The sequence below is a fragment of the Hyperoodon ampullatus genome (genome assembly GCF_949752795.1).
Source record: "Hyperoodon ampullatus genome assembly, chromosome: 3".
NCBI lineage: Eukaryota > Metazoa > Chordata > Mammalia > Artiodactyla > Ziphiidae > Hyperoodon > Hyperoodon ampullatus.
The window spans coordinates 28,394,218-28,420,970 of NC_136916.1; positions in this window are offsets into that span (position 1 = coordinate 28,394,218).

Here is a 26,753-nt window from a genome sequence, read left to right on the forward strand (position 1 = left end):
CTGGAAAAGCCTACAACCCAGAAACAGCAGGATCTGATTTTTTTTTTAATGCCTATAGCTCTTACGAACATAAGGTGTAAAAATCTTCAACAAAATACTAATAAATCAATCCAACAATATATGAAAAGAATTATATACCCACTACCAAATGGGATTTATCCCAGGTATGCAAGACTGGTTCAACATTCAAGTCAATTAATATAATCTATCACATCACCAGGCTAAAAAATAAAAACCACATGATCATATCAATTGATGCAAAAAAAGTATTTGACAAGATCTAACACTCTTTCATGATAAAAACACTCAGTAAACTACAAATAGAGTGGAACTTCAACTTCATAAACAATATCAAAACCTACACTAATATCAAACTTAATGGTGAGACACTAGAAGCTTTTTCACTAGGAAAAAGGCATAGGAGCAAGGCAAGGGTGTCCCCTCTCACCACTTCTTTTCAACAAGTCACTGGAAGTCCTACCTAATGCAATAAAACAAAGAAAGGAAACAAAATGTATTCAGATTGGGGAGGAAGATGTGTAACTGTCATTGTTCACAGATCTCATGATCATCAATGTAGAAAATCCAAAACAAAGAAAAAAGCTCCTGGAACAAATAAAAATTACAAATTATAGTAAAGTGAATATACAAAAGTCAGTCATCTCCTGTATACCAGAAATGAACAAAAAGAAATTCGAAATTAAAAGTCAAAACCATTTACATCAGCACCCCCCAAAAATGAAGTAGTTAGATATAAATCTAACAAAATGTGTAAAGTCTATATGAGAAAAACTGTAAAGCTCAGATGAATGGAATCAAAGAAGAACTAAATAAATGGAGGGATATTCCATGTTCATGGATAGGAAGATTCACTATTAAGAACTTAAGCTATCAGTTCTTCCCAACTTGACCTACAGATTCACTGCACTTTCTATCAAAATCCCATCAAATTATTTTATGGATATCAACAAACTGATTCTGAAGTTTACAGCAAGAGGCAAAGACCCAGAATAGCCAAAACAATACTGAAGAACAAAGTTGATGGACTTTGGCACTAGTGAAAGAATAGACAAATTCATCAATGGGACAAAATAGAGGGCCCAGAAATAGACCCACTCAAATTTAATCAGCTGACATTTTCGTAAAGGAGCAAAAGCGATGCAATGGAGCACAGACGGTTTTTTCAACAAACGTGGAACATCTAGACATCCACATGCAAAAAAAAAAAAAAAAAAGAGAGAGAGAATCTAGACACATCTTATGCTTTTCACAAAAACTAACTCAAAATAGATCACAGGCCTAACTATAAAATTCAGAACTATAACACTCCAAGAAGAAAACATAGAACACCTAGATGACCCAGTTAATCTTGGATATGGTGATGACTTTTAGATATAATCCAAGGCACAGTCCATGAAAGAAATAACTGATAAGCTATACTTCATTAGACTTAAAAACTGCTCTGCAAAGGGCAATGTCAAGAGAATGAGAAGACAAGTGATGGATTGGGAGAAAATATTTCCAAAATAAACATATGATAATAAACTCTTACCTAAAATATATAAAGAACTCTTAAAACTTAATAATAAGAACACAAATAACCTGATTAAAAATGGGCCAACACTCTTAACAGACACCTCACTAAATAAGATATACAGTTGGTAATTAAATATATGAAAATATGTTCCATATCATATATCATCAGGGAAATGAAAATTAAAACTACAGCAAGATACCATTACATACCTATTAGAAGGGGAAAAAAATTCCAACACTGACAAAACTAAATACTGGTGAGGATGTGGAGCAACAGGAACCCTCATTCACTACCGGTAGAAATGCAAAATGGTACAATTACTTTGGAAGACAGTTTGGTGGCTTCTTACAAAACCTAACATACTCTTAACATAAGATACAGCAATCACACTCCTTGGTATTTAACCAAACGCCTTGAAAACTTATGCACACACAAAAAACTACACATGTATGTTTATAGCAGTTTTATTCATAATTGCCAAAAGTTGGATGCAACCAAGATACCTTTCAAGTAGTTGAATGGGTAAATGAACTGTGATATAGCTACATAATGAAATATTATTTTGCTTTAAAAAGAAATGAGCTATCAAATTATGAAAAGACATGAAGGAAACATAAATGCATATTGCTAAATGAAAGAAGCCAAAAAAAGTCTGCATAGTGTATGATTCCAACTGCGTGTCATTCTTGAAAAGGCAAAATTGCAGACACAGTAAATTATTCTGTTTGTCAGGGGTTGGGCATTAGGTGATGGGTGAATAGGCAGAGCATAGAATAATTTGGGGGTGCTGAAAATACTCTGTAAGATACTATAATGATGGATGCAAGTCAATATACATTTGTCTGAACCCAGAGAATGAACACAACAGTGAATTCTAATGTAAACTGTGTACTTTGGATGACTACGATGTGTCAATGTAGGTTCATCAATTGTAAAAAATGCCCCACTCTGGTGGGGTTGTTGATAATGGTGGAGGCTATGTATGTGTGGGGGCAGGGAGTATATGAGAAATCTCTGTACTGTCCTTTCAATTTTACTGTGAACCTAAAACTTCTCTTAAAAAAAAGCCTCAAAAAATCTTAAAATTTTGCATCTAAACCAAGAAATATTATTAATTGTGTAAAACATAAATGAATAAACTACCCTAAGTAAAATCAAGGGTGTCAAAAGTTTAGAAAAAAGGATTGATGATGTTGTATATAAAACATAAATATATTAATACAGAAGTTGGAAATGTTGACAGTGAAACTTTGCAAAAAGTTCATCACAAAAACATTATCAAAAAGTCAAAGAACAAAAAACCTAGGTTACCTATCTAAATGGCATACAAAGAATTCTTCAAGTGGGGAAGCAATACTAGCAATAGAGACATTTTATAATTACAAATCTATACGAAATCTGGGATCATGTACAGAATGACTGAATGTACATTCTTTATAATGTGTTCTGAGCTTCAGTAGACTCACCAGATTATCATATTCAAATTACTTAGTTGTGGGAATTCCCTAGCGGTCCAGTGGTTAAGACTCGGCGTTTTCACTGCTGGGCCCGGGTTCAGTCCTTGGTCAGGGACTAACATCCTGCAAGCTGTGCAGCATGACCAAAAATAATTTTTTAATGAATAAATAAAATAAAAACAAATTGCTTAGTTGCTGCTACTATTCTTAAATAGTTTATTTTCAGACTGCCTTTAACGTTCACCTGGGCAATGCCTATGTGAGTTCTTATTATGTAGCGTGTACATTTATAAATTAGGAAATTTTTAGTAAAACAATAATAAAAGAAACCTAGAATAAAAAGATAGCTAAGTTTGGATAAGTATTCATACCTTTTAACTATAATAAGCATGAATCTTTAAATTAGTAGAGGAAAAAAAGAAAAGATATTAATAATGTACAATATCCTAGAAAATTTATGACACTGCATATCAGGATAGAAATATATTCTGATAATAAGCAAGAATTAGTAAAATTGAACCAATTTATTTCAAGAAAACATGTGAGTGGATTTTTACTGAGTGACATAATGTTGAAGGCAAAGAGAGCTCAAAAGTTATATCATTAAAATCTCAAAGCAATAAACATTTAGATATTTTGTCAGACTGGAATAGTATTTCATTTAAGCTCAAGGTCCAAATGGATAAAATTGTAATCATCCATGAAGAAATAATTTAAACAAATTAAATCCTTAATTAAAGCACTCTATGCTAAAAATTTACAAAAATATTCTATAAAAGAGTATTGAGAAAGCAAACAAACACACTCAGAAGTTGAGATCAGAATTTCTGACAACATATATTGAATATTGAAAAGACAATGAGACACTTTCAGATATTAATATTCACTAAGGCTTCAAAACATAATAATATTATTACCTAGATATATGCTTCACTTGCTACAAAACATGTATCTATTTTCATAAGAAAACTAAATTTTAGAAATGATTAAGGTAACACATTTTCAATAATGATCTATGAAGATTTACTTCTTATAAACAAGTGCTTAAATAATTTCCTTAAAATGTAAAATTCGAACATTAGGTAACTTTACGTTTGATCCCAAGAAACTGAAAGGAACAATATATGAAGTTATATATCAAATGGTTATGCTTTAAAAAGTTTCCATTGGAAAAAATATTTATATCAAAACATAATTGGAGGGGGGCTTCCCTGGTGGCGCAGTGGTGGAGAGTCTGCCTGCCGATGCAGGGGACACGGGTTCGTGCCCCCGTCCGGGAAGATCCCACATTCCGCGGAGCGGCTGGGCCCGTGAGCCATGGCCGCTGAGCTTGCGCGTCCGGAGCCTGTGCTCCGCAACAGGAGAGGCCACAACACTGAGAGGCCCGCATACCGCAAAAAAAAAAAAAAAAAAAACATAATTGGATTTACTACAGATCATATTAGTAGAATTATAGAAAGGAAATCTATCGTTTAGGCCAAAATCTTAAGCAAATTTTAGACTGTCTTAATTTGGCATTGATTCAACATATGAAATTATCTATGGCAAGTGTCACCTTAAAATTCAATTATTTTAAATGTTTTCAAACATATGTCAAATAAATTTCTCAGAAAATTAAATACCAAGACTAAAAACAATTAAATTTGGAAGGAAATTTGGACTTTGGTTAGTCTTGAGTGTAAAGGCTATGAAAGTGTTTGAAATTTTATCGTCTTATAAATTTACTCTAATGGTTATTAATTTAAAACTCTTTTTAAAAATACAATTACTATAACAATTTGGCTCTAATAAAACACATTCTAACACATATGTCAATATTTCTCTTTTTTTAAAGAAAGAAATACTTCTATTATTAAACCTTAAAGATTGACTGAATGAAGGGAATTTGATTTAATTAAATGAAAGAACTTTGGCAGAGATGCAGAAATCATCATAGAAATGAAGCAACAGGATATAACATGAAACAGAAAATGTGTCTTCTAAGAGTAAAACTATTAGATTGTGCAATAATCATATGAAAAGGCAATATTTGATAAAAAAGTAAAATTTAGGGCTTCCCTGGTGGCGCAGTGGTTGAGAGTCCGCCTGCCGATGCAGGGGACACGGGTTCGTGCCCCGGTCTGGGAAGATCCCACATGCTGCGGAGCGGCTAGGCCCGTGAGCCATGGCTGCTGGGCCTGCGCGTCCAGAGCCTGTGCTCCGCAACGGGAGAGGCCACAGCAGTGAGAAGCCCACGTAATGCAAAAAAAAAAAAAAAAAAAAAAAAAAAAAAAAAAGTAAAATTTATATATTTATTCTTTTATAGTTTATAAAATATTGAAACATAGCCAAATGTCATTAACAATGCTCCATGGATAAAAACTAAATTGGAATTAACAAAAGTAAGCCAACTAATTAAATGGGTCCTCTCTTTAAATGTTTTGTTATCAAACTTCTTATTGGTCAACAACACAGGCAGTTCTTGTAATATCAACATTAAGCAACTTCTCTTAGTTCATCATTAACTAAAAGGGGATTCCACTTCATAAATAATATGTTGGCTATTAAAATGTGGGAAACTAATGGAAAAGTCTGAAATCATTACTGATTTCAGACAGTGAGCTGGACAGAAGAACAGCTAGAGACAACCACATCAATTATAAACTCAAAAATTCTTAAAAAATTGCAAGTGACTGGAAAATATGACTGACCTGAGGAATAATGTAAAATGTTACAACCACTAAAATTTAGTAAACAGTTTTATTAGTGATAGATAGGTGATGACAGATGATAGATAGGTAGATATTGATAGAGAGATGGACACAGATGACAGATGATGGATAATATATAGAAAATGGATAAGTGATAGAAAACAAATGATAGATAGACAGACAGATAGATAAAAGAAGAATATGGGGAAAATGAGGGAATATCTCTGTTTGAAATGACTTTTTAAAAATAGTCCAGGGAAGCTACTAATACTAAAATTGATTTACTGGTTCATTTGGCAATATTTTCTTCTTTAAATGCCACTTGTGTCCTGGGACCATTTTGCTCATTAGAAAACAAATGATGCATAAAAATTAATACACAGGCCTTTATAGTTTACACGATGGTGTGTTACAGAAAAAAATACATAATTATACAAAGGATGTACATTTAAGAACTATGTGGTCTAGAGGAAGCAAAATGATGCTGTGACATCACATAATAAATGGATATCATCTGGGAAGGACTGGGACGATTTCCCAGAAGTGATGCTGGAGCTCTTTCTTTTCTAACAGTCAAGGCAAAGAAAAAAATATATATCTCCTTTGTCCAATTTTCTCATAAGAATCACATAAGTATATGAGCTCTTGGAGACAAAATCTTTCATGCAAGATCTGAGAGGGAATTTTTAAACACATATTCATCTCTGCAAAAGTGTGATTGGTCAGCATAATGGATGATGTCCTCAACAGTGTCCTTACTCAACTGAGCATGTAAACGGCAAGCAAACATTGTGAGAGGCCATGCATCCAGGCTGAGTGTGGTACTGAAGTGACCTGGTCTCATTAATAGGGAGAAATAAACCTGAAAAACTTTTAAAATAAATTTTAAAATAGTTCCAATACCTCTTTCATTATCTGCTTCAAATTTGAATAATCTTATGTGGCTTTTGATTGGAGAGATGTTGTTTAAGGTACATACTTGGAACCAGTAGATAAATTAAGTCCAGAAGATCTAATGCACAGCACAGTGATTATAGACAATGATGCTGTATTATAAACTTCAAAGTTGCAAAGAGACTAGATCTTAACTGTTCCCATCACAAAAAAGAAATGATAATTATGTGACATGATAGAGGTGTTAGCTAACTCTAGGCTGGTAATTATTTTGCAATATATAAATGTATAAAACCATCATACTGTACACCTTAAACTTACACAAAATTATATGTCAATTACATCTCAATAAAAAGATTTTTAAAAGGCAACTTAAAATAATCAGATTCATATAGAAATAAAAAGCACATGCTTTAGCTATCCAGTATGTAAAGATAAATCATTATTTTCATGGTAAATTTACTTATACTGACTAACTGAAGTCATCCTTCTAATAAGTTGAAGGTTCAAACATTTTAATTGCATGCCTGCATTGAATTCCAAAGAATCTAAAGGTATGGACAGATATAATTAATTATTTAATAAACAAACCAAATGTTTGAACATGAAGTAACTCAGGTCTAAGTGTCACAATTCCCCAGGCACCATTATTCAAGGAACATTTCTCAAAGAAAATCAAAGCAAGTGAGAATGAGAATTAAGAAGAAGCCATGCTTGGAATCTGTGCCATCTTCTGAATCTATCTTTGTAGATTCAGGGGAGAACAGTTCTCAAAACATTGTCCTCAGTTATAGGGTTTTTTTTTCATATGGGGAAATAATTTTCACAAACACATTTTTTATAAAAGAAAAAATTAACCTATAAAACAGTTTAGGACTCTTTGGAATTTTTTATTTAAATATAATTAAGTATCCCACCTATGAATAGCTTTGACTTATCTCAATGTTGAGCACTAAACTACTTCATTATTTTGTGTCTCTGGATAGTTGGAAATTATATGAAATGCTATTATGAGCATTAGTATTTGTGTTTTCTCTTGTATTTCATGAGAACATTTATTTGAGCATTTTCTCCTAGATAACAAAAAAGGATTTGCAGAATAAGATTTATATGGCATCTCTTCTTTTATATTCACAACATAAAATTAATGCATGAGTAACACGGTGGGGGTCATGCCCCTGACGTCCTACTGTGGCATGCTCATACTTTTTTTTTTTTTTTTACGGCATATCTTTACATTTATTTAGATCTTTAATTCCTCTCAGCAATGTTTTGTGGTTTTCAGTATAGTGGTTACACCTTGATCATTAGATTCATTTCTAGGTATTTGCTTTCATTAAATCTATTGCAAATGGTATTTTAAAACGTTCTCATTTTCCATTTTTTGTTGCTAGTACACAGAATAATTGATTTTTATATAGTGACATTATATGCTACAATGTCAAGACACTCAATTATTCTAGTATTTTTTCGTAGATTCTATAGTGTATTCTACGTATACACACGGCCTTTCTGAATAATGGCAATTTAACTTCTTAATTTCCAATATTTATGGTTTTTATTAATTTTCCTTTCCTATTACACTATTTAAAGTTTCCAGTACAATGTTGCAAAGATTATTATCTAATAACTTTGCTATTGATCTTACAGGAAAAACACTCAATATTTCACTATTAGGTAGAATATAGTAAGCTTTAGGTATTTAAGAAATGCCTTTCTCAGATTAAGGAAATTCTTTCACTGTTTCCTTTAAAAAAAACATAATGGGGCTGAATTTTGTCTAATGCTTTATGTGAATCATATAGCATATGATTTTCCCGTTTATATGATCAATGTTGTGAATTATATTTTTTTCTCCTTTATTGTTAATTTTGTGAATTTAATTGATTTTTTTAACTTGATTTTTTTCAGACATTTTCCAAATGTTAAATTAACCTTGCATTCCTGTGATAAACACTACTTGGTTGTGATGTGTTACACACACACACACTATATATATATATATTTTTTGAATAGTTTTCGTTTTTAAAGATTACTGGGGGTTTTTGCTTTGTTTTAACATCTTTCTCCGAGTATAATTGCTTTACAATGTAGTGTTAGCTTCTGCTGTACAACAAACTGAATCAGCTATATGTATACATATTTCCCCATATACCCTCCATCATGCGTCTCCCTCCCACCCTCCCTATCCCACCCCTCTAGGTGGTCACATAGCACTGAGCTGATCTCCCTATGCTATGTAGCTGCTTCCCACTAGCTCTCTATTTTACCTTTAGGAGTGTATATATGTCAATGCTACTCTCTCACTTCATCCCAGCTTACCCTTCCCCCTCCCCATCTCCTCAAGTCCATTCTCTACATCTGCGTCTTTACTCCTGTCCTGCCCCTAGGTTCATCAAAACCATTTTTTTGGATTACATATATATGTATTAGCATATGGTAATAGTTTTTCTCTTGCTGACGTACTTCACTACGTATGACAGAATCTAGGTCCATCCATCTCACTACAAATAACTCAATTTCATTTCTTAGTATGGCTGAGTAATATTCCATTGTTTATATGTGCCACATCTTCTTTACCCATTCATCTGTCAATGGATATTTAGGTGGCTCCCAAGTCCTGGCTATTGTAAATAGTGTAGCAATGAACATTGTGTTACATGTCTCTTTTTGAATTATGGTTTTCTCAGGGTATATGCCCAGTAGTAGGATTGCTGGGTCATATGGTAGTTCTATTTGTAGTTTTTTAAGGAACCTCCATACTGTTCTCCATAGTGGCTGTATCAATTTACATTCCCACCAACAGTGCAACGCGGTTCCCTCTTCTCCACACCCTCTCCAGCATTTATAGATTGTAGATATTTTGATGATGGCCATTCTGACTGGTGTGAGGTGATACCTCACTATAGATTTGATTTGCATTTCTCTAATGATTAGTGATGTTGAGCATCCCTTCATGTGTTTGTTGGCAATCTGTATATCTTCTTTGGAGAAAATCTATTTAGATCTTCTGCCCATTTTTGGATTGGGTTGTTTGTGTCTTTTGATATTGAGCTGCATGAGCTGCTTTTATATTTTGGAGATGAATCCTTTGTCGGTTGCTTCGTTTGCAGATATTTTCTCCCATTCTGAGGGTTGTCTTTTCGTCTTGTTTATGGCTTCCTTTGCTGTGCAAAAGCTTTTAAGTTTCATTACGTCCCATTTGCTTATTTTGTTTTTATTTCCATTTCTCTAGGAGGTGGGTCACAAAAGATCTTGCTGTGATTTATGTCAAAGAGTGTTCTGCCTATGTTTTCCTCTAAGAGTTTTAATGTCTGGCCTTACATTTAGGTCTTTAATCCATTTTCAGTTTATTTTTGTGTATGCTGTTCGTGAGTGTTCTAATTTCATTCCTTTACATGTAGCTGTCCTGTTTTCCCAGCACCACTTATTGAAGAGGCTGTCACTTCTCCATTGTATATTTTTGCCTCCTTTATCAAGATAAGGTGACCATATGTGCATGGGTTTATCTCTGGGCTTTCTATCCTGTTCCATTGACCTATATTTCTGTTTTTGTGCAATTACCATACTGTAGCTTTGTAGTATAGTCTGAAGTCAGGGAGCCTGATTCCTCCAGCTCCATTTTTCTTTCTCAAGTTTGCTTTGGCTATTTGGGAACTTTTGTGTTTCCATACAAATTGTGAAATTTTTTGTACCAGTTCTGTGAAAAATGCCATTGGCAGTATGATACAGACTGCAATGAATCTGTAGATTGCTTTGGGTAGTATAGTCATTTTCACAATGTTGATTCTTCCAATCCAAGAATATGGTATCTCTCTCCAACTGTATGTACCATCTTTAATTTCTTTCATCACTGTCTTACAGTTTTCTGCATACAGGTCTTTTGACTCCTTAGGTAGGTTTATTCCTAGGTATTTTATTCTTTTTGTTGCAATGGTAAATGGGAGTATTGCCTTAATTTCTCTTTCAGGTTTTTTATTATTAGTGTATACGAATGCAAGAGATTTCTGTGCATTAATTTTGTGTCCTGCTACTTTACCAAATTCATTGATTAGCTCTAGAAGTTTTCTGGTAGCATCTTTAGGATATTGTATACATAGTATCATGTCATCTGCAAACAGTGACAGCTTTATTTCTTCTTTTTGGATTTGGATTCCTTTTACTTCTTTTTCTTCTCAGATTGCTGTGGCTAAAACTTCCAAAACTATGTTAAATAAGAGTGGTGAGAGTGGGCATCCTTGTCTTGTTCCTGATTTTAGAGGAAACGGCTTCAGTTTTTTATCACTGAGAATGATGTTGGCTGCGGGTTTGTCATATAGAGCCTTTATTATGTTGAGGTCAGTTCCCTCTATGTCTACTTTCTGGAGAGTTTTTATCATAAATGGGTGTTGAATTTTGTCGAAAGCTTTTTCTGCATCTATTGAGATGATCATATGGTTTTTAGCCTTCAGTTTGTTAATATGCTGTATCACATTGATTGATTTGTTTATATTGAAGAATCCCTGCATTCCTGGGATAAAACCCACTTGATCATGGTGTATGATCTTTTTCATGTGCTGTTGGATTCTGTTTGCTAGTATTTTGATCAGGATTTTTGCATCTATGTTCATCAATGATATTGGTCTGTAGTTTTCTTTTTTTGTGACATGTCTGTCTGGTTTTGGTATGAGGGTGATGGTGGCCTCGTAGAATGAGTTTGGGAGTGTTCCTCCCTCTGCTGTATTTTGGAAGAGTTTGAGAAGGATCGGTGTTAGCTCTTCTCTAAATGTTTGATAGAATTCGCCTGTGAAGCCATCTGGTCCTGGGCTTTTGTTTGTTGGAAGATTTTTAATCGCACTTTCAATTTCAGTGCTTGTGATTGAACAGCTTATATATTCTATTTCTTCCTGGTTCAGTCTCGGAAGGTTGTGCATTTCTAAGAATTTGTCCATTTCTTCCAGGTTATCAATTTTATTGGAATATAGTTGCTTGTAGTAATCCCTTATGATTCATTGTATTCCTGCAGGGTCAGTTGATGCTTTTCTTTTTTCATTTCTAATTCTGTTGATTTGAGTCTTCTCCCTTTTTTCTTGATGAGTCTGGCTAGTGGTTTATCAATTTTGTTTATCTTGTCAAAGAACCAGCTTTCAGTTTTATTGATCTTTGCTATCATTTCCTTTATTTCTTTTTCATTTATTTCTGATCTGACCTTTACAATTTCTTTCCTTCTGCTAACTTTTGGGATTTTTTGTTCTTCTTTCTCTAATTGCTTTAGTTGTAAGGTTACGTTATTTGAGATCTTTCTTGTTTCTTGAGGTAGGATTGTATTGCTATAAACATCCCTCTTAGAACTGCTTTTGCTGTATCCCATAGGTTTTGTGTCATGGTGTTTTCATTGTCATTTGTTTCTAGGTATTTTTTGATTTCCACTTTGATTTCTTCAGTGATCTCTTGGTTATTTAGTAGCTTATTGTTTAGCCTCCACGTGTTTGTATCTTTTACAGTTTTTTTCCTGTAATTGGAAAAATTCTTTTCATTCCTTTTTCTTTATTCTGCTCTGCAGTAGTTATTTCCACTATTTTATCTTCCAGGTCACTTATCTGTTCTTCTGCTTCAGTTATTGTGCTATTGATTCCTTCTAGAGAATTTTTAATTTCATTTATTGTTGTTTATCATTGTTTGTTTGCTCTTTAGTTCTTCTAGTTCCTTGTGAAAAGTTTCTTGTATTTTCTCCATTCTATTTCCAAGATTTTGGATCATCTTTACTACCACTACTCTGAATTCTTTTTCAGATAGACTGCCTATTTTTTCTTCTTTTGTTTGGTCTGGTGGGATTTTATCTTGTTCCTTCATCTGCTGTGTATTTATCTGTCTTCTCATTTTGCTTAAATTACTGTGTTTGGGTCTCCTTTTTGCAGGCTGCAGGTTCATAGTTCCCATTGTTTTTGGTGTCTGCCCCCAGTGGGTAAGGTTGGTTCAGTGGCTTGTGTAGGCTTCCTGGTGGAGAGGACTGGTGCCTGTGTTCTGGTGGGTGGGGCTGGATCTTGCCTTTCTGGAGGGCAGGACTGCATCCGGTGGTGTGTTTTGAGGTTTCTGTGAACTTAGTATGATTTTAGGCCACCTCTCTGCTAATGGGTGGGGTTGTGTTCTTGTCTTGCTAGTTATTTGGAATGGGGCATCCAGCACTGGAGCTTGCTGGCTATTGGGTGGAGCTGCGTCTTAGTGTTGAGACAGAGATCTCTGGGAGAGCTCTCGCTGATTGATATTACATGGTGCCAGGATGTCTCTGGTGGTCCAATGTCCTGAAGTTGGCTCTCCCACCTCAGAGGCTCAGGCCTGACCCCCGGCCAGAACACCAAGACCCTATCAGCCACACAGCAGAGTCAGCTCTGGCAGAGCTCTGCAGTGCCTGAAAATGCACAACTACCCTGGGAGAACACACAGCATGCCTAAGGCTGTTGCAATGTCATGCCGGCCTCTGCTGTGCAGGCTCACCCCGCATTCCAATGATAACTACTGTACCCCTCCCTACCTGTGGCGTGAGTGAGCCAGAGCCCCCTATTCAGCTGTTGCTTTAACCCTATCCTGTCTGGGCAGGAACAGAAGCCTGAGGGTGACCTACACCAGAGGTGGGGCCAAAACCAAAGCTGAACCCCAGGAGCTGTGCAAACAAAGAAGAGAAAGGGAAATCTCTTGTTGCAGTCTCAGGAGCAGCGGATTAAATCCTCACAATCAACTTGAGGCCCTGCATCTGTGGAATACCTGAATAGACAATGAATCAACCCAAAATTGAGGTGGTGGACTTTGGGAGCAACTGTAGACTTGGGGTGTGCTCTCTACGACTGACTTGTTTCTGATTTTTATGTTTATCTTAGTATAGTTTTTAGCACTTGTTATCATTGGTGGATTTGTTTATTGGTTGGTTGCTCTCTTCATATTTTATTATTACTTTTTAACGTTTTTATTTTAATAATTTTTTTAATTTTTATTTTTTTTAATTTTTTTTTTCTGTATGACTATGCAATTGGTGCATACAGGATTCTTGGTGGCTGCAGGAGCAGTGTTAGTGTTTCATGCCCATCTCTGGTGTCTGAGCTGATAGTCACAGCTTGCGCCCGTCTCTGGAGCTCATTTAGGTGGTGCTCTGCCTTCTGTGGGCAGATAGGTAAGCAATCCCCTCTCCTCATGCACCCCAAAACAATGGTCTCTTGCCTCTTAGGCAGGTCCAGACTTTTCCCAGACTCCCTCCCGGATAGCTGTGGTGCACTAGCCCCCTTCAGGCTGTGTTCTCGCAGCTGACCCCAGTCCTCTCCCTGGGGTCTGACCTCCAAAGCCCGTGCCTCAACTCCCAGCCCCCGCTCACCCTGGCGGGTAAGCAGACAAGCCTCTCAGGCAGGTGAGTGCGGGTCAGCACCAATCCTCTGTGCAAGAATCTCTCCACTTTGCCCTCTGCACCCCTGTTGCTGTGCCGTCCTCCATGGCTCTGAAGCTTCCCCCCCGCCCATCCCATCTCTGCCAGTGAAGGGGCTTCCTAGTGTGTGGAAACTTTTCCTCCTTCACAGCTCCCTCCCAGAGGCGCAGGTCCCGTCCGTATTCCTTTGTCTCTGTTTTTTTTTTTTTTTTTTTTTTGCCCTATCCAGGTATGTGGGGATTTTCTTACCTTTTGGGAAGTCTGAGGTCTTCTGCCAGTGTTCTGTAGGTGTTCTGTAGGAGCTGTTCCACATGTAGATGTATTTTTGATGTATTTGTGGGGAGGAAGGTGATCTCCACGTCTAACTCCTCCACCATCTCGAAGGATTCCCTCCATGCTCATACTTTGAAATTTTTAGGGCAGAATACCAAATTTTGAAATGTGACAGAGTTGTACACATTTTGTAAAATTATGTGTGTCCATTGTGAAGCATGCCACACACACATATTTTTGTTATTTGTGTTACTAGATAAACACCATCAAGTATTCACCAATGTGGGGCAGAGAGAGACAGAGAGGCAATGATATAGAAGATGCCAGTGCACATCAGGAATTACTGTCTGCGAACTCCTTCAGGAAGCACCAGTCTCACTGTGGTTCATGTGAACTGGAGGAACTCCAGAGGTTGTACATTCTCTAGCTACATGATGGAGTGTAACTGCCCCAATAATATGTAGCATCACATACAACATGTGATGAATCTAGTGCAAAATGCACGGACCTCTCTTGGAGCAGGACATGTATTCATGAAAAGTTATATGTAATATTATGGGGAGGTAAAAAAAATCCATCATTTTTTCTACTCCACTGACTTTAGCTAAACCAATGCTATCCTTTCTTAAGTTTATCAGCAAAAGAGCTGTCAATAAAAAAAAATTAAAATTATTGTTATTTTGTACATAGATCTAATTACTCAAATGCTGTTTATGAAAATCTTATAGATGGTAAGTTGTGCTTTGGTTGATTTTTTTTTTTTTTTTTTTGCTTTATTATGATGAATTTGAAGTGTGGTGATGGTTTTCAGACCTTAAAAATATACAAAACTTGAAGTCAGGGAAAGAATGACTTGAGGCTTTCAAATATTACCCTGACCCACCCTTTCTAACAGAAAGTGATTTATATTCTGTTCCTCATTGTGATTGTTTGCTCCTACACGGAAAAAATTGATTTTATCCTGCAGTTCAAGCTTGGGTAAGTCAAAAAACAAAGTAAAATCAGCAAAAGTTATAAATGACCCAAGGCTATGGAAAAATCTTTTATTGCAAACAGCACTCCCCACTCTCTAGAAGTTTCTAGATCTCTTGAATAAATATCTGGTAATACCCTTAGAATTATGGATGAGGACCCCCAGGGCCATGACACAGCAAAACACAGAGTCTTATAATGCTTTCTAATATGGGAATATTTAGATTCTGCTAATTACTGGATTTTTCCTCCTGAATGGCCAGAGCTAACTTAACGCTTGACAACACTGGACAACTTAAATGCCATGTGAAATAAAGAGAAAGAAGTAATGCCACTGGCAACTGAAGAGTAACTTCAGGGGTCATCAGAGATGTTTCAAGAGAATTAAAGTGAGGATCTCCATGTTTTGTGCAATGCAATCATTTTTTCTGTATTTCAATGAAGTATTCTGACAAATGCATGGTAAAATGTCATCTGTTTGGGGAGTTGTGACAAAACAGTGAATATATTTTCATGGAATAAGAAGAGTCCAAGGAACCCTAAGGAGACTCACAATATTTGGAACATGTCTGAGCTAATTAAATGGAATCTAATTTTCCCCCCTTTTTTGCAAGTATTCATGTTCCTGCTCTCCTTTGTAAAATCTTTAGACAAAATGCCAAAAAAAGACCCCAAACAAATAAACAAAAAACCTAGATCATTCCCTTCTACCTCCATTATCAGAAAGTTATTTTCATGCCCACTGTACTTCCCACCATATTCAGCATCTTCTCACTGCCCTCTAAGAATTACTACATTTCCTACTGTCCAGACCGAGTTAAGGTGTGCAATGATGACTAAGAACAAAGCAGTACACTTAATAAAAACACTGTGTCTAGTTTCTGGAGTGAACGGTCTCAAATGACCAGTATTCCACTTCCCATCTGCATACCACTTTAAACTCAATAAACTTAATTAGATTGAATTATTATTTTAAGTTTTTACAATGGTTTACTTCTTTTGTACTGTTCAATTAATCTTTTCTTCCAATAGTTGGGCTTTTGTATCACACTGTTTATAAAGTATAAAATAAATTAGGACTAAGAAAAAACAAATGATTTTTCGTAATATATAGAAATAAGGAAAATAGCCCAATTGTTTCATGATTTATTTTCAACTAGTCCACCACGTAAAAATATAGAGGGGTGAGCAAACATAAAATCTCACCTCTTGATGTCTGTTTTCCTTCCTGTTATTTGCCTTCTCCTCCTCCGTTAGAATCCCAAAATGTAAGATTTCATGATCACTATCTCCCAAATTGCCTTGCACTATCACATTCTCATCACTGCTCTCCTGATTCTTAGAATGGGTCTAGAATAACCTGCTGCCTACCAAATTTCTCTAGGCTATTATCAGAAATGAAGGGATCAATGTTTACTTTAACATAATAAAATCTAATCACAACAAAAGAGTGTTTTCTACTAATGCTATGAGCTATTCTTTACACTTTTGAAAAGCATTACGTAGTCGATCTATTTAAAAGACATGGTCCATGCCTGCACAACAAATTCCAAAGAGTTCAGCCTTGATTGAATATATATAAATTAATGACAAAAAAATTAGATTTCGGCCATTTGTAAAATACTTGCATTTATCCTATATACTCAAAACACTCAACCATTACTTTACCACTCATAATTTTTCAGTTATTATTTAATGTCTATAGGTTTACTTATTTCCTATTTCTATAATATTTGCAAACATTTAGACACGAGATTTTTTTAATGTTTACTCCTATATATTTACTGCATATATTCTTTAATGAATAAATCATCTGCAAAGGTATTATGAGAATTTTTTGCTGCCAATAATGTCAGATTAACATTCAACACACTTCAAAGGTTTAAAATCTTACAGAGTATATTTTTCTGAACACTCTGTAAATCATGCAATACTTCTACAACAACACCATAAATTCAGAAATTAAGGAGACTACTTCTAAATTACCCACAGGGTAAAGAATAAGTATGAAGGGCATTAGAAAATATTATGAACTAAAAACTGGCTTTTCCAAAATTTTAATATGAAGCTTTAAAGTTAATTTATTGTTCTTTTTAAACTTTAGATAAGTATTTATGTAATTAATTTTCAAGAAAAAATGAAAAGAATGAAATATAAAAGATAAGGATAGAAACTAATGAAGTATCATACAAACATGCTCTAACCATGTTTAGAACATGTTCTAACATGTTCATTTCATGTCAATGAAATCTAGAATTAGCTCTTTGAAAAAAATTAATAAAACTGATAAACCCCTGGGAACACTGATCAAGAAAAAAGACAGAAAATAGAAACTATATCAGAAATGACAATGTACATCATTATTAATCTCAAAGATGTCAACAAAGATAATAACAACAGGGACTTCCCCAGCAGTCCAGTGCAGGGACTTCCACTGCAGGGGGCAGGGGTTTGATCCCTGGTTGCCGAACTAAGATCCTACAGGCCTTGGAACATGGTCAAAAAAAAAAGAGAGAGATAATAACAACATATTAGAGAAAATGGCAATGATTCTGGAGTAAAAATAGATTAACTCTTAGAAAAATATTAATATAACTCATAAAACCTGACCAAATAGAGACAGAACTCTAAATCATCAATTTTAAATTAATTGAATTACTAAAATTATATTCCCACAAAGGAAAATTCTAGACCTCAGACACTATACTTGTGAATTTTACTAAATACTTAGTGAAAGAATTGTGCCAATATTTCACAGAATTGCCCAGAAAATAGACAATTGTTAAATACATTCTAACCAGTTTTACATACTGGCAAAAATTTGATACCAAACCTTAATAGAGACATGATAATAATAGAATACTAAAAGCTAACCTCATATATATATTACATACATATTCATAAGAACATGAAATTGATATAATTGAAAAGCTATTCATAATCAAAAAATCACCAATCTAAAAATCAAATTACACTTCCTTAGTCTGATAAAGGAAGAATATGTACAAAACACTCAAGGGAAATAACATATTTAATAGAGGAATGTTGAAAGCTTTCTCTCTGAAACTGAAACCAGGATGCCTCTCTCACATCTATTTTGTGTATTACTGAACTGTTAGCTCATCCAATAAGGCACAAACTAATCGTGGAATATATAAGCCTTTAAAACATAGAAATAAAACTCTAATTATCCACAGTCTATATGGTTCTGCACTTAAAAAGTTCAGTAGAAGGTACAGAAAATGTATTAAAATTTAATATAAAATAATCAAATTTAAATAATATAAATGAAGAGAAACTGAAACTTTAAAATAAATAACATGTACAATACTACCTAAATATTTAATACCCATGAGTATATAGAAAAAGATAGTCAAGAATTTTATACCAAAATCTATAAATGTGATTGAAAATAATTAAAGGACATATAAATTAAATGAAGGATACAGTGTTTTCACAGATTAGTAGGCAAACTGAAAAAAATGTGAATTCTTCACAAATTAACTCATAAACTCAACGTAATTCCCCATAATAAGTTCCAGCATTTGTTTTTCCTTTAAATGACCATCTAAATAAGAAATATATATGGAAATATGAAGGACCAGGAATAATAAAGATACTCGTAAAGATGTATCTTTAAAACGAGGATGGGAAAAGGAGATGTGGTACAGACTGAGAGTCAAGATGGCAGTGTGGGAAGACTCCTAGTTAGCATCTCCCCACAACTAGGGCACCTGCGGCTGCTGGTGGAGGACCCTGATGACCAAGGAGACAGGTGGAACTTTCAACCGGTAGGACGTGGAGGGACTGAGTGGGGGAGGAGAAATGGAGGCCAGACAGGATCGGCGTCCCTGAGGCCAGGGAGATCAGGAGAGGCAGGCGAGAGGGGCCTTCCAGGGGGAGCAGGAGAGGAGCAGGGGGTGACTGCCTTGCCCACTTGGGCATGGGGACCCTGCTGAGCTCCCAGGCTGATCCCCTGCCCTCCAAGGCCCCCCCTACCCCAGCCGCATTGGGCCTGGGGGCATAGGAGGGAGGCTGGGGAGATCAGGAGAGGCAGGCGGGAAGGGCCCTCCAGGACTTGAGGAGCAGGAGAGGAGAGGAGGGCATTTGCCCATCCACTCAACCTCAGGAAGCCTGCTGGGCTCCCAGGTGAGGTCCCCCGCCCTCTGAGACCAGGGGTGAGGGGCATGCCTGTGCCCCTTCTGTTCTGTTGAGCCTAAGTCCCAGCCCCCACAGCCCCCAGGGTCTTTTCCAGTCCTGTGGGTCCTAAGCATAGGCCCCGCCCTCCACAGCCAAGGCCTTTCTCCCCTTTTGTTTTTTTTCTTTTCCCTCCTGCTTTTTTTTTTTACTATTGTGGTACTGTTGTACCTTCTGGTTGTTGATTCATCTATATTTTTATTTTTATATTCTTTCTAACATATCTGTTACCTTCCTAGCCTAATTGTATTTTTTATTTTATTATTTGTTCTCCTTTTTTTTTTTCTCCACCCCAAGTGGCTTGCAGAATCTTGGTACATGAGGCGGGTGTCAGGCCAAAGCTTCTGTGGTAGGAGTTCCGGGTCTGAACCACTCGACTAACAGAGAACCTCAGACCCCAGGTACTATTCATTGGAGTGAGGTCTCACGGAGGTCCTCATCTCAGCACTAAGACCCAGCTCTACCCAACAGCCTACAAACTCCATTGTTGGAAGCCTCAGGCCAAACAACAAGTAAGACAGGAACACAATCCCACTCATAAAACAAACAAACAAAAAAGAGACGGCAAAAAAATATGTCAAAGATGAAGGAGCATGGTAAAAACCCACAAGGTCAAACAAATGAAATGGAAATAGGCAATCTACCTGAAAAACAATTCAGACTAATGATAGTAAAGATGATCCAGAATCTCGGAAATAGAATGGAGGCACAGACTGAACAAATACAAAAACCCTTTAACAAAGATCTAAAAAACTAAAGAACAAACAAACAGAGATGAACAACACAATAACTGAAATGTAAAATACACTAGAAGGAATCAATAACAGAATAACTGAGGCAGAAAAACGTATAAGTGAGCTGGAAGACAAAATGGTGGAAATAACTGCCCAGGAGCAAAATAAAGAAAACAGAATGAAAAGAATTAATGACAATCTCACAGACCTCTGGGACAACACTAAACACATCAACATTCAAATTATAGGAGTCCCAGAAGAAGAAGAGAAAAAGAAAGGTCTGAGAAAATATTTGAAGAGATTATAGTTGAAACCTTCCCTACCATGGGAAAGGAAACAGTCACCCAAATCCAGGAAGCAGAGAGTGCCATACAGGATAAACTCTAGAAGAAACACAACTAAATACTTATTAATCAAACTAACAAAAATTAAATTCAAAGAAAAAATATTCAAAGCAGCAAGGGGAAAACAAAAAAGTAACTTTCAAAGGAATCCCCATAAGGTTTTCAGCTGATTTTTCAGCAGAAACTCTGCAGGCCAGAAGGGAGTGGCAGGATATACTTCAAGTAATGAAAGAGAAAAACCTACAACCAAGATTACTCTACCCAGTAAGAATCTCATTCAGATTCGACAGAGAAATCAAAAGCTTTCCAGGCAAGCAAAAGCTAAGAGAATTTAGCACCACCAAACCAGCTTTACAACAAATGCTAAAGAAACTTCTCTAGGCGGGAAACACAAAAGAAAAAGACCCACAGAAACAAACCCAAAACAATTAAGAAAATGGTAATAGGAGCATACATATCAATAATAACCTTCAATGTAAATGGATTAAGTGCCCCAACCAAAAGACACAGACTGGCTGAATGAATACAAAAACAAGACCCATATATTTGCTGTCTACAAGAGACCCACTTCAGATCTGGGGACACTACAGACTGAAGGTGAAGGGATGGAAAAAGATATCCATGAAAATGGAAATCAAAAGAAAGCTGGAGTAGCAATTCTCATATCAGATAAAATAGATTTCAAAATAAAGACTGTTATAAGAAATAAGGAGGGACACTACATAATGATCAAAGGATCAATCCAAGAAGAAGACATAACAATTATAAATGTTTATGCATCCAACATACGAGCACCTCAATACATAAGGCAAACGCTAACAACCATGAAAGGATAAATCAACATAACACAATAATAGTAGGGGACTTTAACACCCCACTTACACCAATGGACAGATCATAAAAACAGAAAATAAATAAGGAAACACAAGCTTTAAATGACACAATAGATCAGATAGATTTAATTGATATTTATACAACATTCCACCCAAAAGTAGCAGGATACACTTTCTTCTCAACTGCACATGGGACATTCTCTAGGATAGATTATATCTTGGGTCACACAAATCAAGCCTTGGAAAATTTAAGAAAACTGAATTTGTATCAAGCATCTTTTCTGACCACAACACTATGAGATTGGAAATCAATTACAGGGAAGAAAACTCTAAGAAACACAAATACATGAAGGCAAAACAATATGTTGCTAAATAACCAAGAGATCACTGAAGAATTCAAAGAAGAACTTTAAAAATACATAGAAACAAATGACAATGAAAACACGATGACTGAAAACCTATGGGAAGCAGCAAAAGCAGTTCTAAGAGGGAAGTTTATAGCAATTCAATCTCACATCAAGAAACAAGAAAAATCTCAAATTAACAATCTAAACATACACTTAAAACAACTAGAGAACAAAGAACAAAGAAAACCCAAAGTCAGTAGAAGGAAAGAAATCATAGAGATCAGAGCAGAAATAAATGAAATAGAAACAAAGAAAACAATAGCAAAGTTCAATAAAACTAAAAGCTGGTTCTTTGAGAAGATAAACAAAACTGACAAACCCTTAGCCAGACTCATCAAGAAAAAAAGGGAGAGGATGCAAATCAACAAAATTAGATATCACAACTGACACTGCAGAAATACAAAGGATTATAAGAGACTACTACAAATAACTATATGCCAATAAAATGGACAACCACGAAGAAATGGACAAATTCTTGGAAAGGTACAATTTTCCAAGTCTGAACGAGGAAGAATTAGAAAATATAAAGAGACCTACCACAAGTAATGAAATTGAAACCATAATTAAAAATCTTCCAACAAACTAAAGCTCAGGACCAGATGGCTTCACAGGCGAATTCTATCAAACATATACAGAAGAGCTAACACCGATCCTTCTCAAACTCTTCCAAAAATTGCAGAGGGAGGAACACTCCCAAATTAATTTTACAAAGTCACCATCAGCCTGATACCAAAAGCAGAAAAAGATATCACACACACAAAAAAATTATAGGCCAATATCACTGATGAACATAGATGCAAAAATTCTGATCAAAATACTAGCAAACAGAAACCAACAACACATTAAAAGGAGCATACACCATGATCAAGTGGGATTTATACCAGGGATGCAAGGATTCTTCAATATACACAAATCAATCAACGTGATACACCACATCAACAAATTGAGGGATCAAAACCATATGATCATCTCAACAGATGAAGAAAAAGCTTCTGAAAAAATTCAACAACGATTTATAATAAAAACTCTCCAGAAAATGGGCATAAAGGGAACCTACCTTAACATAATAAAGACCATATATAACAAACCCCCAGCAAGCATTATACTCAATGGTGAAAAACCAAAAGCATTTACACTAAGATCAGGAACAAGACAAGGGTGTCCACTCTCACCACTCTTATTCCACATAGTTTTGGAAGTCCTAGCCATGGCAATCAGAGAAGAAAAAGAAATAAAAGGAATACAAACTGGAAAAGAAGAAGTAAAACTGTCACTGTTTGCAGATGACATGGTACTATACATAGAAAATCCTAAAGATGTCACCAGAAAACTACTAGAACTAATCAATGAATTTGGTAAGGTTGCAGGATACTAAATTAATGCACAGAAATCTCTGGCATTCCTATACACCAATAATGAAAAATCACAGAGAGAAATTAAGGAAACAATCCCATTTACCATCGCTACAAAAAGAATAAAATACCTAGGAATAAACCTGCCTAAGGAGGTGAAAGACTTGTACTCAGAAAACTATAAAACACTGATGAAAGAAATCAAAGATGACAAAAACAGATGGAGAAATATACCATGTTCTTGGATTGGAAGAATCAATACTGTGAAAATGACTCTACAACCCAAAGCAATCTACAGTTTCAATGCAATCCCTATCAAACTACCAATGGCATTCTTCACAGAATTAGAACAAAAAATTTTACAAGTCATATGGAAACACAAAAGACCCCAAATAGCCAAAGCAATCTTGAGAAAGAAAAACGGAGTTGGAGGAATCAGGCTCCCCGACTTCAAACTATACCACAAAGCTACAGTAATCAAGACAGTATGCGACTGACACAAAAGCAGAAATACAGATCAATAGTACAGGATAGAATGCCCAGAGATAAACGCACACACATATGATCACCTAATTTACAACAAAGGAGGCAAGAACATGCAGTGGAGAAAAGACAGCCTCTTCAATAAATGGTGCTGGGAAAACTGGACAGCTACACGTAAAAGAATGAAATTAGAACACTAACTAACACCATACACAAAAATAAACTCCAAATGGATTAAAGACCTAAATGTAAGACAAGACACTATAAAACTCTTAGAGGAAAACATCGGGAAAACACTCTTGGACATAAACCACAGCAAGATCTTTTTGACCCACCTCCTAGAGTAGCAGAAATAAAAACACAAATAAACAAATGGGACTTAATTAAACTTAAAAGCTTTTGTACAGCAAAGGAAACCATAAACAAGACAAAAAGACAACCCTCAGAACTGGAGAAAATATTTTCAAATGAAAAAACAGACAGAGTATTAATCTCCAAAATATACGAACAGCTCATGGAGCTCAATATTGAAAAAACAAACAATCCAGTTAAAAAATGGGCAGAAGACCTAAATAGACATTTCACCAAGGAAGACATACAGATGGCCAAGAGGCATATGAAAAGATGCTCAACATCACTAATTATTAGAGAAATGCAAATCAAAATTACAATGAGGTATCACCTCACGCCGGTCAGAATGGCCATCATCAAAAAATCTAGAAACAATAAATGCTGGGAAGGGTGTGGTGAAAAGGGAACCCTCCTGCAATGTTGGTGGGAATGTAAATTGATACAACCACTATGGAAAACAGTATGGAGGCTCCTTAAAAAACTAAAAATATAACTACCATATGACCCAGCAATCCCACTACTGGGCATATACCCTGAGAAAACCATAATTCAAAAAGAGACATGTAACACAATGTTCATTACAGCACTATTTACAATAGCCAGGACATGGAAGCAAGTTAAATGTCCATCGACAGATGAATAGATAAAGAAGATGTGGCATATATATACAATGGAATATTACTCAGTCATAAAAAGAGACGAAATTGAGTTATTTGTAGTGAGGTGGATGGACCTAGAGTCTGTCATACAGAGTGAAGTAAGTCAGAAAGAGAAAAACATATGCTAACGCATATATACGGAATCTAAAAAAAAATGGTACTGATGAACCTAGTTGCAGGGCAGGAGCAAGGATGTAGACGTAAAGAATGGACTTGATGATACAGGATGGGAGGGGGAAGCTGGGGCGAAGTGAAAGTAGCATCGACATATATACACTACCGAACGTAATAGTTAGCTAGTGGGAAGCAGCAGCATAGCACAGGGAGATCAGCTCGGTGCTTTGTGATGACCTAGAGGGGTGGAATAGGGAGGATGGAAGGGGCGCTCAAGAGGGAGGGGATATAGAGACATATGTATGCATACGGCTGATTCACTTTGGTGTACAACAGAAACTAACATAGTATTGTGAAGCAATTATACTCCAATAAAGATCTATTAAAAAAAAACAAGAATGGAAGATTAACTCTCCCATACATTAACACATATTGTAAAGTTACAGTAATTAAGACAGTGGATTTGGTACAGAGATAAGTAGAGGAACTAATACAATAAAACAGCATATCTAGAAACATACCCTTACATCTTTTGCCCTCTGGGTTAGGACAATTTTGGTACTGTGAACAAGTGGGAAAAAGATGAACTTTGGATAACTGGTAATGCATCAATTGCATAGTCATACAGGAAAAAAAAAAAGAAATGTGACCTTCACCTCATTTCATACAGAAAATAGAATTCAGATGTTGAAGGAAAAGAATCAAATCTTCAGAAGCTATAAAAGAAACTATCCTTATGAGCTAGAGGTAGTAAAAAAAAATGCTTGGAAAACCCCAAATCATAAGCATAAAGAGAAAACTGAAAAATCATATGCCTTAAGACTGGATTTTCTATTCACAGAAGTCACCATTAAAATAATCAGAAGGGAAAACCACAGAGTGGGAGAATATATTTCAACACATGTAACTGACAAAGTTCATGTATTCAAAATGTACAAAATATGCATGTTAAAAACAAATTCAGACAATGAAATAAACAAATGGGCAACAGGTTTGAGCATAAAATTTAAAACTAGAAAATTCAAAGGGCAATAGGCACATATTTATATATTTTAAATGTCTTAATATTAGAAACCGTGAAAATACAAATTTAACAACAGGTACCACTATACACACTCTTGAATGCCTGAGATGAAAAATACAGAGCATACATAGAGTTGCCAAGAATGTGAGGCAAAAAGCTTTTTTTTTTTTTTTTTTTTGCGGTACGCGGGCCTCTCACTGTTGTGGCCTCTCCCGTTGCAGAGCACAGGCTCCGGACGCGCAGGTTCAGCGGCCATAGCTCACGGGCCCAGCCACTCCGCAGCATGTGGGATCTTCCCGGACTGGGGCACGAACCCATGTCCCCTGCATCGGCAGGCAGACCCCCAACCACTGCGCCACCAGGGAAGCCCCAAAAAGAATTCTTATACACCACTGATAACACTATGACAGTGTTCTTGCTTTTCATTCTCAGCCAACATTTCTCACTGCCTAAGCAACTTCACACTACAAGTCTCTGCTGCAATAATTAAGAATAAAGAAGAAACCAGAAATCAAAATGTCTAATTAACTTTGGAGCCTTTGTCCATGTACAATGGCCTCAGAGTGACAATACCACTTCCATCAGCTTAAACACTCATCAGATAGCGTAACAGCTCTTAAATGGATCAGATGCCTTATCTGGGGTTCCCAAATAAAGTCTCTTCGTTGTTTGCCCTATATTTAAACAAGTGTTTCTAAACTTGTCCACAGAACACTAGCTTCCTCTGTTTTTAATTCATGTCTCCCAGTCTCCCACAGTGTTCTTCATTTCAATTAATGGAAACTCCATCCTTCCAGTTGCTCAGGCTAAAAGAAACTTGAGTTGTCACTGAATGGTGCTTCCCCTTGCATGTAATTCATGAGCATATCCTATAGGCTCTATATTCAAAATATAACCAGAATCCAACTATTTTCACTATAACCTCTATGAACTCATTAGTCTAAATCACCAGTATTTTGTGCATGATAAGTGAAGTAGCTCCATCACCAGTCTCCCTGTTTCTGCTTTTGCCACCTATCGGTCTATGTGGAATAATCTTCCC